The sequence below is a fragment of the Mustela erminea genome, chromosome 2 (genome assembly GCF_009829155.1).
Source record: "Mustela erminea isolate mMusErm1 chromosome 2, mMusErm1.Pri, whole genome shotgun sequence".
In the NCBI taxonomy this organism is placed as follows: domain Eukaryota; kingdom Metazoa; phylum Chordata; class Mammalia; order Carnivora; family Mustelidae; genus Mustela; species Mustela erminea.
Genome location: NC_045615.1, coordinates 71,042,377 through 71,060,781, shown reverse-complemented (window position 1 = coordinate 71,060,781; position 18,405 = coordinate 71,042,377). Strand labels below are relative to the sequence as shown.

The 18,405-nt window shown below is 37.8% G+C and overlaps 1 protein-coding gene across 2 annotated transcripts in view; it reads right to left on the bottom strand.

Moving 5' to 3' along the window:
• Window positions 1-18,405, bottom strand: part of UGT8 (UDP glycosyltransferase 8) — an 89,671-nt gene that overhangs the window by 18,805 nt on the left and 52,461 nt on the right. The window lies entirely within an intron of this gene.

Genomic DNA, 18,405 nt, shown 5'->3' with positions numbered 1-18,405 from the left:
AGAAAATAAAGGTAGGTATGCCAGCCAATCTAGCTGTCTGTCTCCTTTCCTTCCAAGAAAAAAACAAAACTTTTTTCGTGATAATCACACTGTTATGCCAGAGAGACAGAATGAACAGGGCAAAATCCATGTCTAGGATGGAGGCAGATGAGTGAAACAGCTGTAATAAAGCGAAATGCATACAAGAAGAGATTATCATGGGGTGTTTAGAAGAGATGGGGAGATGGGGAGGACCAGATGAGGATCTAAACCAGGGCTGGGCTGGTGAGAAGTGTAAGGAATAAATGTGTCTGAGTGTGTATTAGAACCAAAGACTTAAGTAAGAGCTTGGGAGAAGGCAGGGTTAGCATGATTTTCAGGTTTCTGGTCTGGAATCACTGTGGAATTAACCAAGGGAAGAAACATAAAAGGAAAGCAGGTCTGTTGGGGTGTGGGGGAGATGTGCTTACATCTGAACATAATGAATTTTAGATTTCTGTGCCACTTCTGTTCCAAGTGGAACAATCTAGAAAGGAGTGGGAAATTTGAAACCTGGGAGGGAAAAATCAGCTGCGGATGTAGCTTTGTACCTCAAGGGGAAACACATGAGTGTTATGGACAATAGGACCAGTGGTGTCCTCATTTCTTCTGTCAGAGAAGAAATGCAATCATTTTACTACTTGTACAATCTCATTTTATTAGAAGTTCTAATATTTCTCCCAAAGAGAATACGATGAAGAAATTACTGTAATTATTATTTTTTATTTCATTTATTTATTTGAGACAGAGAAAGAAGAAGGCAGATGGAGAGGGAGAAGTAGACCCCCTACTGAGCAGGGACCCCCCCTCCCCCATGGACAGGGGGCTCAATTCTAGGACTCTGAGATCATTACCTGAGCTGAAAACAGACGCTTAACCAACCCAGCCACCCAGTTGCCCCCAAATTACTGCAATTCTTGAGGAAGAGTGAGAAAAAGAGACTCTGGGTCTAGAATACCCAGCAAGATAAATTAGTAACACTTCTGTTCACAGCACTATTTAAACCACAGTCCACTAGTTCAATAAGTTAGAACATAAGAGTTGATGGTATGTGCCTACAGTCCTTGTCCAGGCCATCCCACAAAAGATCAATTTCATCCTCTACTCAATCTGGTTCCTTTGGGAGGACTCCAAACCAGATCACAGTCTCATAATGACCAAGACTCTCATTCTAGAATGAGTCCAACTTAATCTGGTCATGGCAGTCCCCTGCTGGGCCTCTCCAGACCACCTTCACCCTGAAGAGAAGTGGCCAGGCAGAAAAGAAAAGAACTCTGACTAGCAAAGTCAGCAACTTGCCCAAAGGGAGAGAATAAAAAACAAAACAGAACAAATAAAACAAATTAAAAAAGGAAGTCTGAGGATCTTACCGATTTTGGTATTTCTTAGAATTTGGTAATTCCTGTATAAAATCTCTCTGTAACTCCCTATTCAATCACACAATAGAGCTTAGAACTATATAAAGTATGCCTTTATGGTATGTCTGAACTAAGTTGCCTTCAATTAAAATTAAGGTATGGGAAAAGTTAAATAGCATATAGCAAAAAGAACTGGAAAAAATTACCTAGAAGCTGAGTATTCATTATTTACTTCTGTCAGAGAAGAAATGCAATCATTTTACTACTTGTACAATCTCATTTTATTAGAAGTTCTAACAATTCACTCTCCAAAATATTAACAAACCTGTAATCACCACACTGAGAAATACAAATAAAGCTACTATTTTTTCTTTTAAATTTAAACTTCCCTCCATCAATTTCAGCATATGTTTAAGACATTTAACTCAGGTTGTTTTTTATTTTTTTTTTATTTTTATTTTTTTTAAATATTCTTTTTTTTTTTTTTAAAGATTTTATTTATTTATTTGACAGAGAGAAATCACAAGTAGATGGAGAGGCAGGCAGAGAGAGAGAGGGAAGCAGGCTCTCCGCTGAGCAGAGAGCCTGATGCGGGACTCGATCCCAGGACTCTGAGATCATGACCTGAGCCGAAGGCAGCGGCTTAACCCACTGAGCTACCCAGGTGCCCTCAGGTTGTTTTTTAAATGGATACAAGGAATTGGTAAATAGTCTATTTGGTAAAAGCACTCTAGGGGGCTATAAATTATTAATCATATGTGAACATTTTAGCAAGACACATGGGAGTTACATCGTGTGGTAGATTGGGACTTTCCCAGCAATAAAACAATGGCTGCAGCCCCACATGTGCTTTCAGAAGCTTGCCATTCCCCAGTCCAGTGAAGCTCTCTGTGTCTACCCCTCAAAGCTGGGCCAGCTTGTGACTGCTCTGATCAATATGGTAGAAGGAATGCTTATGTGACATGAAAAGCTAGGTCATCAGAAAGGATACAGATGCCACCTGCTTCTCTCTCTGGGAACATGCATCCTTGATGCCCAAACTATGATATGAGCTACAAGCAAATCCAGGCCACGTGGAGAAGCTGCAAATAGGAGTTTTGGGAAAGAGCCTCCACTAAGGTTGCAGTGGACAGCCACAGCCACTCTCAACAGCCCAACATCTGACTGAATGAGCCTAGGGATGATTCCAGCTTCTCCTTCTCAAGTCTTCCAGTCGAAACCGTAGAGAAGATAAAGCACAGGCATTCATTCCTGCTGGGCCCTACCTCAATCCCTTGCCTACAGATTCTTCAAGAATTAAAAAAATAGTTGTTAGGGGTGCCTGGGTGGCTCAGTCTGTTAAACGTCATCTTCAGCTCAGGTCACGATTCCAGGGTCCTGGGATGGAGTCCTGCATCAGCTCCTTGCTCAGCAGGGAGCCTGCTTCTCCCTCTCCGTCCACCTGCCACTCCTCCTGCTTGTGCGCTCTCTCTATCTCTGTCAAATAAATTAAAATCTTTTTTTAAAAAATGGTTGTTTAAATGTCACTAAGATTGCTCTTACAGCTCTAGGAATCGAAACATCTCAAAGGATTTTACTTGGTTACTTTCTCAAGAGTCACAGATGGGATCTTAAAAACAAGGCTAACAAATCATGGAAAGAGCCCAGATGTCCATCAGCAGATGAATGATAAAGAAGATGTGGTGTACACACACACACACACACACACATACACACGAACGAATACTATGTAGCCATCAAAAAGGATGAAATCTTGCCATTTGCAATGACACGCATGGACCTAGAGGCTACTACGTGAAGCAAAGGAAGTCAGAGAAAGATAATTATCATATGATGTCACTAATATGAGGAACTTGAGAAACAGGACAGAGATCATAAAATGGAGGGAAAAATGAAACAGGATGGAACCAGAGAAGGAGACAAGCCGTAAGAGACTCAATCTCAGGAAACAAACTGGGGGTTGCTGGAGGCGGGTGGGGATGGGAGGGATGGGGTGGCTGGGGGATGGACACTGGGGAGGGTATGTGCTATGGGGAGTGCTGTCAATTGTGTGTGTAAGACTGATGATTCACAGACCTGTACCCCTGGAAACAAATAATACATCATACGTTAATTTTAAAAAATGCTAAGAGATCTAATATGAAGTCGTAGAATCTCTTTCTCAGAAAAGACTGAGAGAAGGGGAAGTAACTGTGGGCACTGAAAGCCTAGTTTGTGCTTTAAACCCACCTCAACTGCTTATTTAAGAAAATAAGATAACAAACTTGAGGCCCAAAGAACCTAATTCTGAGCAGTAGACCTACGGTCTACATCAAGATCAACAGAGAAAAATAGAATATCCACCTGGTATTTTTCCATAAGAATTCTTATAGCCTGTTCCCTTTTCAAGTACACTGGTATTACCAAGGACTGAGTGCACTGCCCTTAGTTAACCTGCAGGCATATTCATTTATCCAAGAATTTAATAACAGTTAAACTTTTATTGGTCAATTTCTAAGTGCCAGGCACTAGGTACCAGGAATAAAAAAGAGCAAGATTATGGTTTCCCACCCAGAAGTTCAGAGTCCAGGTCAGGCTTCACTATCAGCAGCACATGAATGCTACCTTTGTCCTATTTCTTCCCTCTGTGCTGGGGAAATGGACACCCTGCAAATAAATAATATAATTTCAAACAACATTTACATTAAGTTTCTGTAAACTGTAGTTCAGTTTTTTCTTAATTTCTGAGGTGAATTCAGAATGGAATGGAATGTGTGGCAACCAGCAATTAAAAGTTGTATGTAAATGGTTCCAAAACCAATTAGAAACACATTAATAGTTCAATTAAATAAAATGTCAAAAATTCTTTGACAACTAAAGAATCCCTTCATAAATCAAAGAAAATCTCTTTTCTGATACTGTAATACTGGCGTTTGGTGTTTCTAGATTATAAACCTATAAAGAGAAGAATAGTAAATGCAGAAATTGGTTAAAATCAGTCAGATTCCTAACATTTCCTGGGTAAATCACTCAGTAAGATCCTTCCACATCAATAATAGCATCAGAGTGCACCTGAGTCAGTTTCTCCCAAATATCTAAAAAAATGTTTATGAAGCTAGACAAAGACCAAATGTGTGATAAGATCACACCCTATCACCTCATAGATATTTCCATTAGCTCTAGTGTCTTTCCATGCTGAGCACGAATACTGCACATGGACAGGAAGAAGGCAGGAGGGGTGTTTGGTTTACTTCTGTAGTTGCTTGGGGGAGTAATGATACAGACTAGAAAACTAGGAACCGATCTCCCCCTGACCCTCAACCTCACTCCCCTTTTAGATAATCTATTTCCACAACTATTCAGGAAGTGCAACGCCTTCTATGCAACAAAGTCAATGACCCAGAAGGGTCTGGGCAATGGTACACTGATCCTGGCATAAGTAGCTGTGTCATCTCAGGGAAAGCACTTCTGCTTGGGGCAGAAACAAGCAGAGCCATGGTAACAGTGCCTGCTAGGTGGTGTAATATTTCACAGACTAACCTATATAAAGACAATTTACAAACAAATCTCACCACTGCTTGGAGAAAGAACAGGAAGATCAGAAAAAGGTAAAACTCCTAGCTGGTCTCAGCAAAGGCTGTATAAATGAAGGACAAACACCATAAGGCTGCATGGGGTTGTCACGTCTCTCAGTCCCTCTCCTGGTACTTCTCTTACAGGTGCACTCCATCAAATTATTCACACTCTCAAGTCAACTCTGTGGAACTAAAATTTGGATTCATTTGCTTTTCTAATTTGCCAATATCATGACTTCCTTCCATTAATACAATTAACCACACTATGCTCCCAAAGAAGTCTGTAGTAGAAGTCTACCTCTGAATGAGCAGCCCAAAATTTCTTTCTTGACAAGTTCTTTCTATCCTAAACCCTAAGTCCTCTCATAAAAGTTGGCTGTATAATCCAAACCAGTATACTAAAAAAGTCTTATTCAAGTATTCTCTACTCAATGCTCAAGTTCTTTTTTTTTTTTTTTTTAATTATTTATTTGACAGACAGAGACCACAGTAGTCAGAGAGGCAGGCAGAGACAGAGAGGGGGAAAGCAGGCTCCCCGCTGAGCAGAGCGCCTGATGCAGGGCTCGATCCCAGGACCCTGGGATCATGACCTGAGCCGACGGCAGAGGCTTAACCCACTGAGCCACCCAGGCGCCCCAATGCTCAAGTTGTTAACTGCATTTTTCAAACTTAATCTGTGAAAAAAAAATCTTCAGATTTTCATGGACAATCCAAGGCCGATCTGCTTCTCACTTTCTACAGTGAACCACCTTAGATCATTCTACATTCTCATAGCCTGTCCCATTGCTACCCACACTCGTTCACTCTGGTTATCCTGCATCATGTACTTTCATCTATCCATACTGAACAGGAGCTTCAAGGAAAGATCAAATGCCACCTTCTACACCAACCCTTGAGTTTGCCAATTTTAAGAAATTATTATTTGTGTCTTTCTTTTGATAGTACTTTATATCTCTCTTATGGTATTTTTCATATATGGACTTATTATAAAATTATTTGTATACATATGTCATCTCCTTTAGCAGACTATAAATTCCTTGAATATCAAAGCACCCAAACATTGTACTGACCCTAAATCAGATATACTCAAACATCCATTAAATACATATCTGATAGCTTACATGAAATTTTCATTGTTTTGCTAAATCAAAGCCATGCAAACACCCATCAACATATAAATGGATTTATTCCAAAGGTTCATTTGTAAATCTTTTTCTGAAATATACACACATTTTCACAAGTGTTATTACTCTACATGGTATTTAGGATATTTGAAGTTGTATTTTAGGACTTCAGTATATCATAGATCAATTATTACTTTAAGAGACATCTGGAAGACGTCTTAAGAATCTAGTTGTGATGCATAATGACACTCTTCCAAAGGAAACTTTCGGACAACAAATTCATATTCTCTATTCTCATTCCTGGACACCACTGACTACCAGACATGCTATGCGTGTTCCAAAAAACCACTGCTCTGTATAGGTTTAGTAGTAAGCACTTAATGAGTTTATGAAACTGAGCTATGTTTGTAGCAGAGAGAGCATGAAGGAAACCCCTATCAGAGTATGTATGAGAGCAATGAAACAAAACAAAACGAAACAAAAAGAATGTGAGCAAAAATGACGCATATATTGAAAACCAACCAGTATTGTTTTAAACCTTAAAACTGTCCTGAATTTCTCATAAAATTAAAACATGGAGAATTTTATATCGTAACAAGGAGACATAGATAATGATAAAAACCTTAATACTCTAGGAAGATTCTTCTTCAAATATTCTCAGCTGAGGAAAAATGGAAAGAATAAAGACTTGCCAAGTCAAATTGTTGACATATTTTCTTGATACATGGGATTTATTTTATTCTAGGACTCCAAAGGAAAATTTGTATGACAATCATCCACTAGAATGAAAAACAAGAAAACTAGATAAAAAACACTCCCTCCCCTTAACAGTTGTAACTAAAATGTTTGCTGGCAAAGATCTCAAGCATCTCACCTAGCTCCAAAAATCTAAGACCTGGCAAAATGAGAACAAAAGTAGAGAAGGAACACTTGTCAGGAACAATAAAAAGGTAAGGAGTTTTTAAAGAACTGAGTTTCAGGCAGAAAAGTTTATAGTAGAGACAGGAAATGGTAGAGTGAAAAAGAACTTTTTGGGCAAAGGGAAGGTCATATTCAAGGGAAAAAAGCAAAAAGATGTTGCAGAATAGAAAGAGAACTTCTGCATTTACAGAAGAAAAAATCATTTCTATGAGAGGAAAGAAATGAGCATGATCAGTTAAAGAGAGCCCAGATTAACAAAAACTCCGGAGTTTATGAGATCATCCTGGACTCCTCTTACCTAGCAGATGATTCCAACAAATTCCAATAAATTAACACTTAAAACAGATTAAAAAACCAACAATCAAGCATCATAAACACCACCAAGAAATCAATCTTTTAATGGAACTAGAAACCACGGTCATGGACAAAATATTTCATAAAAATGTAGGAATGCATGTGTATCATTTTAAAGTAAAAACAGACAAATTAAGTATGGAGTAGTAGTATATATACTCCATCAAAGCCTACAAACCTTTCAAAAATAGCTCATACAGAAAAGGAATGTGAGAATGTGGGAAAATTACCCAACATGTGCTATTTGTAATACTGTAATATGCTCCAGGAAGAGAAGACACAGGTAAGCAGGGCTTCAGGCCAGGCCAATTGCCAGTCATTCTGAAATAATACAACTCTGAGGGCAACAAATAGCTGGAATCACAGCAAAGAACTTAACACCTGGGGAGAGGGGACTCAGTGATCCTAGCAAATATCAGGTCCTCAGGGCAAATGCAGAATCTACAAGTGAGCTCAGTCAGGAAAAATCTCTGCATACCAATCCAATGCTGGTAAAAAACAAAACAAAACAAAAGACAAACAAAAACACTGGTCCAAAACGTTGCTTTTAATCAACAGCTCACATACCGTTTAAATCCGTGTTTACTAAATTTATTTATTTTTTATTTTTTTCAAGATTTTATTTATTTATTTGACAGAGAGAGATCATAAGCAGGCAGAGAGAGAGGAGGAAGTAGGCTCCCTGCTGGGTAGAGAGCCCGATGCGGGGCTTGATCCCAGGACTCTGAGATCATGACCCGAGCCGAAGGCAGCGGCTTAACCCACTGAGCCACCAGGCGCCCCCGTGTTTACTAAATTTAAAGCAATCACATGTAAGTCTGTATTTCTTGGTGGGGAAAACACCCAAGTGTACGAGGAATACACACCATACAGCCATAAAATAAATACATTACCCTGGAATGTTCATTTTCACCCATAAATAGCATTTAAATCCTCTTTTATAATAAATAAAGGTATATCATCGTAGAGGAGAAACTCGCTGCCTCGCAAAATCCACTTCCTCTACTTCCTGAGTTCCACTTCCCAAGCATTAACTGGGCATTACTGTAACCCAAGTAAAGAACATTTTTCAGCCTTTTGAAGAAGCTGAGCATGAACATGTGACTAGGCCACTTTCCGGACAATGACATTTAAGCAGAGTGGGCCTTCCAATGGCTGAAACACAGTAGTCATCTTGACTATGAGGATAAGAACAGCCGTCTGAGACAGTAGGACAGAGGGCTGGCCCCTGCTGACTGGTCACAACTGCCATACTACCTTGAACGGCCCACCTCAGTACTTTCTTTATGTGACACAAAAATAACCGCCATTGTGTATGGCTCCTTAGTTGTTTTCTATTATTCGCATTCCTAATCCTAGATGATGAAATCATGAAAAATGCAAAACAGGAGACTTCAAATAAATGTCCATTACTTCTGCTTGACTGGATGCTGCATTCCCAGTATCACACGGGGGACTGCATTCCTTATCGTGTGGCGTGTAGGTCTGAGAAGTACAGTAACTGCAAAGTATGAATATAATACTAATTTTTAGATCATTTGGGTTGCTTTGAAACTGGAATACTCTACCTGTACTATATTATCAATCCAGTACCTCAGGGACCAGAGGCTGTCCCTGAAAATCCAACATCATCCCAGCATCACAAAGTCTGAAAACAAGCTAAAATTCATGTTATCCCCCTAATTTATTTCACAGCTGAGGAAACTGAAGCAAGACATTAACTGACAGGTGGTAATGCAAAAATTACTTTAAGTTCCTCAGAAGGATCATGTTATGTAAACTGGAAAGTTATTAATATCCAAGCAGTTCATAAAAAGTGTTTTTTGTTTTTTTTTAACTTGGTCAGTGAAAAGATACCATGTTTTATTCCATCCTCAAAGACTACATTTTACCTTTCTCTTTGCAGCCCACTGGAAGGAAGAGAAAAACAATGACATGCACAAAGAAATCTTAACCAATTCTGCAACTGCTAAATATTTTGTGGTTTTTTTTCTTATTTAATTATTTTATTTCTTTTTATTCCTTTTTGTTGTTGTTTGTTTTTGTTTTTTTGCTTTAGCATATAGGTATTAGTCCACCCAAAGCACTGCTAATAGAATTTTTTAAAAATTTGCTGACTGCTTCTTCCTTAGAAGTATTTTCTTATTTCATTATGATTCATGACAAAATTGGATGAATAGTACACATAACTCAAACCTCGTTCTTGTATCATAGGCCAAGATTAAAATAATAATAATAATAATGCTTTTCTCCCAATCTGTTACAGACAGCCTAATATCAGTCATTAAGTATCTGGATTTGACTAAAAAAAAATAATAATAATAATAATAATAATAAATAAAAAACAGACTATCTGTCTGACTGAGGTTACATATAAATGAGACTACTCAGCATATTCATGACCTAACCCTCCTTCGCCATCACAGGCAAGAAGTGCATACTCTTTTTTGCTAATACACTGTTCAGTTATTAGTAACGCTCAGAAATTGTGCCACATAGTGACCTGCTCAGACTATGCTCAATATGCTGCCATGGCATTCCGTCTTATACAATGAAGATGAATAAAGCGGATCAAAACAAGGAATCTTTCATTATATACTCCAGGTAAAGAATAGGCAAAGCTCTTTAGAAGAAAAGGCTGAATTCATTAGATTTGAGAGTCTTCCGGGTAGAAAACCGCCCCAACTGGCAAACAAAAGACACTGAACTGGCATACATTAACAATAAGCAAGGACACCGTATTATGCAGAGGCCAGAACATCTGCTTGTGTTCACACGTCTTCTGCCATTCCGTCAATTAACAAGCCTGAACAAGAAATGGAAGGATGCCTGGGAAGCACTCAACACCATGCCTCTTCACGGGGAGTCCGCACCAAACAACATCCACTCGTATTAATTTTCAAGGACCTCTGAGTGCTTATTATCGTTCAAGAAATTCTACATTGCCCTTCCCAACAATTTCACTCATTAAATTCTCTCCTCTGTCATAGACTCTGAATTCCTCCTACAAAGTTTCCTTACTTTCCATCTTGAAGATGGTTAGGACACCTCTGTCTCTGGGCAGAGTATGCAGTGGGTGTTTTCCACATATTTAATGACAGCAAAAACTGAACATGACTTTAATGAACTAATAACCAGGTTAGGAACATTAATACATAAATACCTGAATGAAGAGCTAGCAATATGATGATTCCCAGCAAATCAGTGCATCAGTATGATCAAAGGCGAGCACGCCACTGTCAGCTATGGACAGACTGCACAGAGAAGTAGACTCAGCACTACATATAAGCACCCAATACCATGTCTTGTAGATACTTAATACTCAATAAACTTTAACTGAACCAAAAAAAAAAAAAAAAAGAGGAGATAAAGTCCCTTAATACAATGATAGGACATTTTAGGCAGGTAAAGACTTAAAAATGTATAGACCACCAACTGTAAGTTGCATGAACCTACAACATTACAAGTCCAGGGACACCTAAGAGATGAAATAAAGTGCCTACCTCAAGAGGCTGGGAAGAGGAGAAAATAATTACAATTCAAAGTGATGTGCTGAAATCGATTACATAATTTAAAAAAGGGTCCACAAAGTCTTTCAAATGGAGTTATAGTTAAAATCAGTAAGACTGGTCGTGACTCAACGGCGAGAAATAACAATAGATACATGTAAGCATGTAGGCCTGACTGCAAGTTTCAGGTTTTTGACCTTGATCATTTATGTAAGGGAAAGAGAATTTATCGTTAGAGAAGTAACTGCAGAGTGCTGTAGTACCTGAAGATTAATCTGTCGTCATTTTTAGGGTAGATTAGCGTCAGGGAAAAGGGCACCACGCCTACAGAGGGAAGCCAGGAAAGCAGGTCAGCAGGCTCTGTAATTGTTCATATGTGAGGTTATTGTAATTTACAAAAACTGGGAGTGGACAGAAAATAAAACAGAAAAGAACAGATATCATTTCCAAGGAAGAAGCACCAGTATTTGCTGAAGCCAGAAAGAAACATGAAAGGAGTTTAAGAAAGATGTATTTCATTTTTGATGTTCCACGGCTTCCAAGAGTTTTCAGTACAACATTAAGAAAGAATGCCTACATTCACCAAAGAGATTCCCTCTCTAAACTCTGCTATGTATTATGCTTGAAGGCTGAGTTTCCATCTGAGAAACTAATATAAAAATTATAAATGTGTTCATGCATCCCACGGAGATCACAGAGTACCTACCACGCATATATGCCAAATAACAAGCTCAGCACCACCAGAAAAAAATTAAAGCTTGACTGGTTTATTTTTTTTTTTATTTGTGAAATAGTAATCTGACTAGACTAGAATAGAAATCTGACTCTAAAATAATGCCCTGAAGAAGCTATTTAAGGACTAAGTATTATTAACTCACTCAGGAAAATACGTAAACATTTTTTCCTAAGCCCCACAAGTGCCTTTTCACAAGCACCAAATGTTATAAACCATAAAACACACGTACTTCTCCTTGATACCATATGACTTACCACTACTTTTTTTTCCAAGGATTTTCCTAATTGTCCTGTAAAGGCCTATTCAGCCAGAGCAGCCCCACCCTGGTTGAACCAGTTGAACCCGGGTTGAAATTGACCTTGCCACCCCCCTCCAGGGGAACTTATTTAAAAGCAAGTCAGGGAAACCAGTCCCAGGTAACAAAGTCCAAGTACAAGGGTGGGTCAGGCCAGAGGTATTCAGTCAGTGGGCGCATTCCGTCTCCTAGCTACCAAGGAGTATGGGCCCTGCCCTTTGGGAGCCTTTTGGTGCCAATCTTAACCAAGGTGTGATAGGCTGGTTCAAATGTCGACTAGAGTAAATTGTAATTCAGTTGGTCACCTAGCATCACTGTGGTGTTTCCTGTGTGTGTTACAATCTCATTGGACACCTGTGTGTGGCCAGGTCCAACCACATGGCCTTTGCTCTATAAAAGTTAGTCTGGAAAGCAGGGAGGGGTCGTCCTCTCTGGAGGGGCTGCCCCGACCGGTCTGTTTGATGGTCGGTATGATTCCTGATGCTTGGCTTGAAATAAAGCTTTGCTTGACCTTTGCTTTGTATCAATCTCACTCCTTTAATCACGGACTCATTATTGGGGTACCCAATTTGGGGGGACCCAACAGTCCTAAATATAATTCAAGAGGCTTACTTAGGTGCTTTATCATTAACCAATACTATGTAACTATTAAATTTGGAGTGCCTGGGTGGCTCCGTTGGTTAGGCATCCACCTTCGGCTCAGGTCATGATCCCAGGGTCCTGGAATCTAGTCCAGCATCAGGCTCCTTGCTCAGCGGGAAGCCTGCTTCTCCTCCTCCCTCTGCCTGCTGCTTCCCTGGCTGGTGCTCTCTCGCTCTCCTCTCTCCTCTCTGACAAATAAATAAATAAATAATCTTGTTAAAAAAATTTAAATTTACATCAACAATATTTTTCTCTGAACCTGAGGGCCTAATCAGCTAAGAACTGCAATTGAGGTCACTGCCATTATCCTGCGTCCAGACATTGTTTTTAGAACTTAATATAAATAAAACAATCAGAGAGAGTGTGACCCTGCATCTTAAGTACTGGGCCCTGCCCTTCCACAGTTTTTACCCTGGACCTGAAGCCAAATTATACAAACTAAAACACCATTAAAATAACAAGAACCAAAAAGGTCTTTTTGTTTTTCTTTCAAAACCCCCAAGGGTGATTGCCCATTTTGGAGAAAAAGAATCCTTTAAAGGGACAACTGTTTCTAATTTTGTTCTGATTGACTTATGATACTCAACAGACACCACATACCTCAGAGGCTTATAGATAATAATTCACAAAAGAAAAGCACCATATTCTGCATTTAAAAAAAAAAAATTCTCTATGTCCAAGAGGAGAGTGTCTTTAAATAGGTAATTCCACCCTATTAATTTCTCTATGACTTATCCTTTTGCAGGCCTTTAAAACAACCTATTTTTTTTTAAATAAATACATTTTTCTCCTAAGCCAACCTAAAGTCAAACAGCAAACTTAAATCCCATTGCTTACAAACTAAAATAGCTATGAAAGAGAAAGGTGAAATAAATAAAATGGAGTTTTATTTACTGAATTGTTGAGTGTTAGCTTATCCAGCTGTCTAGGCTGGGAGTTTTATCATACAGCTGCTCATTCAAGTGAAAACACAGCAGTGGAATTTGGGAAGAAAAAGAGTCATAGCTTTTCCAGTTGGTAAAAAGAATAGCTAAAGAATCTCATACTGCAAAGAACACAGCAATAAAATTCTACTAAAAAAACTCTAACATAATGTTCATCCTGCTATAAATTAATAGCTACCAATTATTGGGCATCTAAAATAAGCCCGTCCTGGCATTAAACAATGTGCTTTACTCACACTGCTGTCCTATTTAGATGGCAAAACACCACTGTAAGGTAGAAAGTTTTCCGTATATAGGTGACAAAACTGTAGGCTCAAAATCCCAATATTTCAAAGATATAAATGGCTGAAACAAACAAACAAAAACTCCACTAAGGTTAATGCACGCTGAAAAACCTCATTATCTTTCTGCCAGTCATTGTTGCGTATGACATTACAATTGTATTAAATATGTGAGGGTCATGTTCACAACTTTATCAAGAGGAGACTACTAGCGTGTAGAGAGCACTAACTCTCAGAGCCACTACGTTACAAAGCATAATGAGCCCATTTCCTCCTCCTCTTACTGATGTTTATTTATTTTTCTTTAACGGGAATTTCAATATACTTAAAAGATACGAAATTTCCTCTCATTATCATTAATTTTAAATTATCAGTTATGTAGCACTTTCAGTAAACAGGTGAATGGGAAATATAATGATTACTAATTTTTGCTTTTCTATCAAACTGCACATGAAGATGAGAAGGGTAATTCAGGCAATGGAGAAATTTAGACCCTATAATTCCTTCAAGTTTAACTGCATGTGTTTTAGGTTCAAAAGGTCTAATAAAATCCCAGGCACATAAGGCTGGTTTAACATGCAAAAATACATTATTATAAGCTATCACATCAATAAGCTAAAATAGAAAAATCACATGACCGTATCAGAGATGCAGAAAAAAATATCTAACAAAATCTAACGCACATTCATGATTAAAAACTCTTAGTAAACTAGGAATAAAGAGGTATTTCCTCAACTTAATAACCTCCAGCTTACCTCAAACCTAATGGTGAGAAACTAGAAGCTTTCCAACTGAATCAGGTACAAGGCAAGGAAGTCCCCTCTCACTACCCTTTTCAACACCGAACTGCAAGTCCTAGCTAATGCAGTAAGGCAAAAAAGAAAAAAAAAAGTGAATTAAAAAATATAGATTTAGAAGGAAGAAATAAAACTGCCTTCGTTCACAGATGACATAATCAACCAACAAAATAACTCCTACAACTAATAAGTGATTATATCAAGGTTTTAGGATACGAGGTTAATACACAAAAGTCAATTACTTTCCTAGATACCACCAATGAACAAGTGGAATTTGAAATTAAAAACATAGTACCATTTAAATGAGTATCACCAAAACTGAAGTACCTAGGTATAAACCTAACAAAACACATGGAAGATCTATATAAGGACAACCACACAACTCTCAATGAAAAAAAATCAAAGAGATACTAAATAAATAATATTCCATGTTCATGGGCAGGAAGAATCAAAACTGTCAAGATATCAGTTCTTCCCATCTTTATCTATAGAATCAATGTAATCCCAATCAAAATCCCAGCAAGTTGCGGGTATCAACAAATGATTTTAAAGTTTATATGGAGTATCAGAAGACCCAGAATAGCCAACATAATATTGAAGAAGAACAAAGTTGGAGGATGCTACTTGGCTTCAAAACTTACTATAAAGCTATAGTAATTAAGACAGTTTGGTACTGACAAAAGAACAGAGAAATAGGTCAACAAAACAGAAAAGAGAGGCCCCCAAATAGATCCATATACAGTCAATTAATTCTCGACAAAGTAGCAAAGGCAATACAATGGAGCAAAGATGGTTTTTCAACAAATGGACCATCTGGACATCCACATGCAAAAAAAAAAAAAAAGAATCGAGACACAGTATTACACCATTCATTCAGAAGAATTAGCTCAAAATGAATCACAGATCTGAACATGAAATACAAAACTACTAAACTCCTAGGAGATAATATAGGAGAAAACCTAGAAGACCTTGGGTATGGTGATGACTTTTTAGATACAGTGACAATGACAGTATCCATGAAAGAAAGAATGGATAAACTGAACCTAATTAAAATTAGGTTCATGAAGATACTTTCAAGAGAATGAAAAGCCAAGCTATAGTGTAGGAGAAAATATTTGCAAAACACACATCTGATAAGGGACTATTATCCAAAATATACAAAGAACTCTTAAAACTCAACAATAAGAAAACAAATAACCTGACTTAAAAATGGGCCAAAGACCTGACCTAATACCTCAACATTGAAGATACACAGATGACAAATAAGCATATGAAAAAATGTTCCACATCATAGGTCACCAGGGAAACGTAAATTAAAAAAACAAGGATGTACTACTATACACCTATCAGAATGGCCAAAATCTGGAAAAATGACAACATCAAATGTTGGCAAGGATGTGGAACAACAGGGAGCTCATATTCAATGCTGCTGGGAGAGCAAAATTATACAGGCACGCAAACAACCTCATGGTTTTTTATAAAACTAAATATATTCTTAGCATATGATCCAGCAATCACACTCCTTAGTAATTATCCAAGAGAATGAAAACTTACGTCCACACAAAAACCAGCATATGGGATGTTTACTGTGGTTTTATTCATAATTGCTAAACTTGGAAGCAATCAAGATGACCTTCAGTAAGTAAGTAAATAGGTACATAAACTGTGGTACCTACAGACAATGAAGTATTTTTCAGCACTAAAATCAATTGAGCTGCTGAGCTATGAAAAGATGTAAAGGAACTTTAAATGCATAGTATGAAGTCAAAGACATCAATCTGAAAAGGCTACATATGGTATGATTTCAACTAGAAGACATTCTGGGAAAGACAACTATAGATGGTCAAACAGCTCAGTCATTGCCAGAGGTTGGGTGAGGAGGGACGAACAGGTGGAGCACACAGAATTTTTAGGCCACTGAAATGCTCTGCATGTATGTATGTATTCATGAATACATAGTATGTATTCATACTATCATGATGAATACATACCATAATACACTTGTCCATACCCAAAGACTGTGCAACACCAAGAATGAACTCTTCTTTAAATTACAGATTTTGTGTCATTATAATGTATCAATGCAGGTTCATCAATTGTAACAAACATACCAGTCTGGTAGGGATGCTGACAGGGGAAGAGGTTATATAACGTAGGTGCAGGGAGGGCATCTATGGGAAATTTCTGTACCTTCTCAATTTTGCAATGAATATAAAACAGCTTGAAAAAAATTAAACAATTTTAATGATTTTTTTTCTCTGCCCTTCTCTCTCATTTTTCTATCAGTTTACTTCAATGGTAGTCCCTTATTTTATGAATCACTGAATAATCAATATACATGGGTCTTATCTCACTGTAACTCCACTCATACAAAGGTGTATGAATAAGCCTCTGTCTAGCAACGGTCGAAATTTGTAGACACCAAACATTCTTTCTTTCTTTTCTTCCTAATTAACATTATTATGGGATATTAACAGACCTAATATTTTAGAAATGACTAAAATAATTTTCTCACCACTTATATGAATTAGCCCCTAGGATTATGTCATATAGGACCAGTTACCAGACCAAAATTTTAATAAAGTCCAATTCAAGTATCTGTTTTTATTTCCACACAAAGTGAGATTGAGCAAAGAGAGAGACAGATCTCTCAGATGGTTGGAGGAATAAGGAAGAATAAATTAACAATGAAACTGTATTTTAAAATAACATTATTATCTCTGAAGATAGCAATGCCACCAAAGTAAGCCTTATGTGGTTCTTCGATATCAATTATCAGTTGACAAAGATTCATTACAAATTATGAATTCGAATTTCATCCTTAGCCTTTTAAAAGGCTATTAATTTTAGGTATTAAATTTGGATTTTGCCTGTCAGGTTTTTCAACATAGCAACATCAAAAGCTTAGCAGAATTTCTCCACAGAAATTACTCTAAGATTGACAACAGGAATTAAAGTGTCCCAAAACCAAGGCTTCACTTTTTTGGTGGTATTTTCTAGGATAGGTCTTTGAACTGAATAAAATCCAGCAATGCAGGCGTCCCTGTCTGGCTCAGTCCATGGAGCATGTGACTCTTGATCTCCCAGTCTGGAGCTTGAGCCCCATGGTGGAGCTAGAGATTACTTAAAAAATCATCTAGCAATACATGACCCATATATTTATTTTACTTGAACAGTATTTTTAAAAATATTCTATTTACTTTGGATGGCAGCTAATATCTACTGAAGCAAACAACTATAACTTTATTCTTGAAAAATATTACATAAGTGGGAACCTGAGGAATGTTTCTAAGAAAAATTCTTGAGAATTTTTCTCCTCTTTCTTCTAATATCTCTTTCCATGAAAACTGTCAATCTATGAGATCATAATAGTGAAAGGGAAAATGCACCAAAGGTCACACAAAAGTCAACAATTTGTGTTTTATGCCTCCAATAAAGCATCCATTATCTCCATTCCAGTTCAGTGTTTACCCGTGATCCACTTTTCCTCTCACCAACTGTTCGTTTCTGGGAGACAACACTAGGCAACCAAGTGAAACTAAGTCTACCTGTGCCAGGTACTTAACAATTTACCTTGTGTATTTTTACAACAAAATTATCTTTCTTATTTCATGGATAAAGAAGTTGAGGTTCAGAGAAATTAAATAACTTGCCTGATAACCTAAAACCAGTAAATGACAATTAAAACACAGGTTTGCCTTGTGTTAAAGTCTCTGCCCAATCTGGTACCAGGAGGCCTCCGTAGGTCAGTTCCAACACAGATGGTTTCCAAAAGTAAAAGTCAAGGAACCATAAAAGAAGAAAAGGTAAAGGGAAGAAATGGGAAACATCAGAGGGTGCAGATTCATCGTTACAAATCACCTACAGACCAG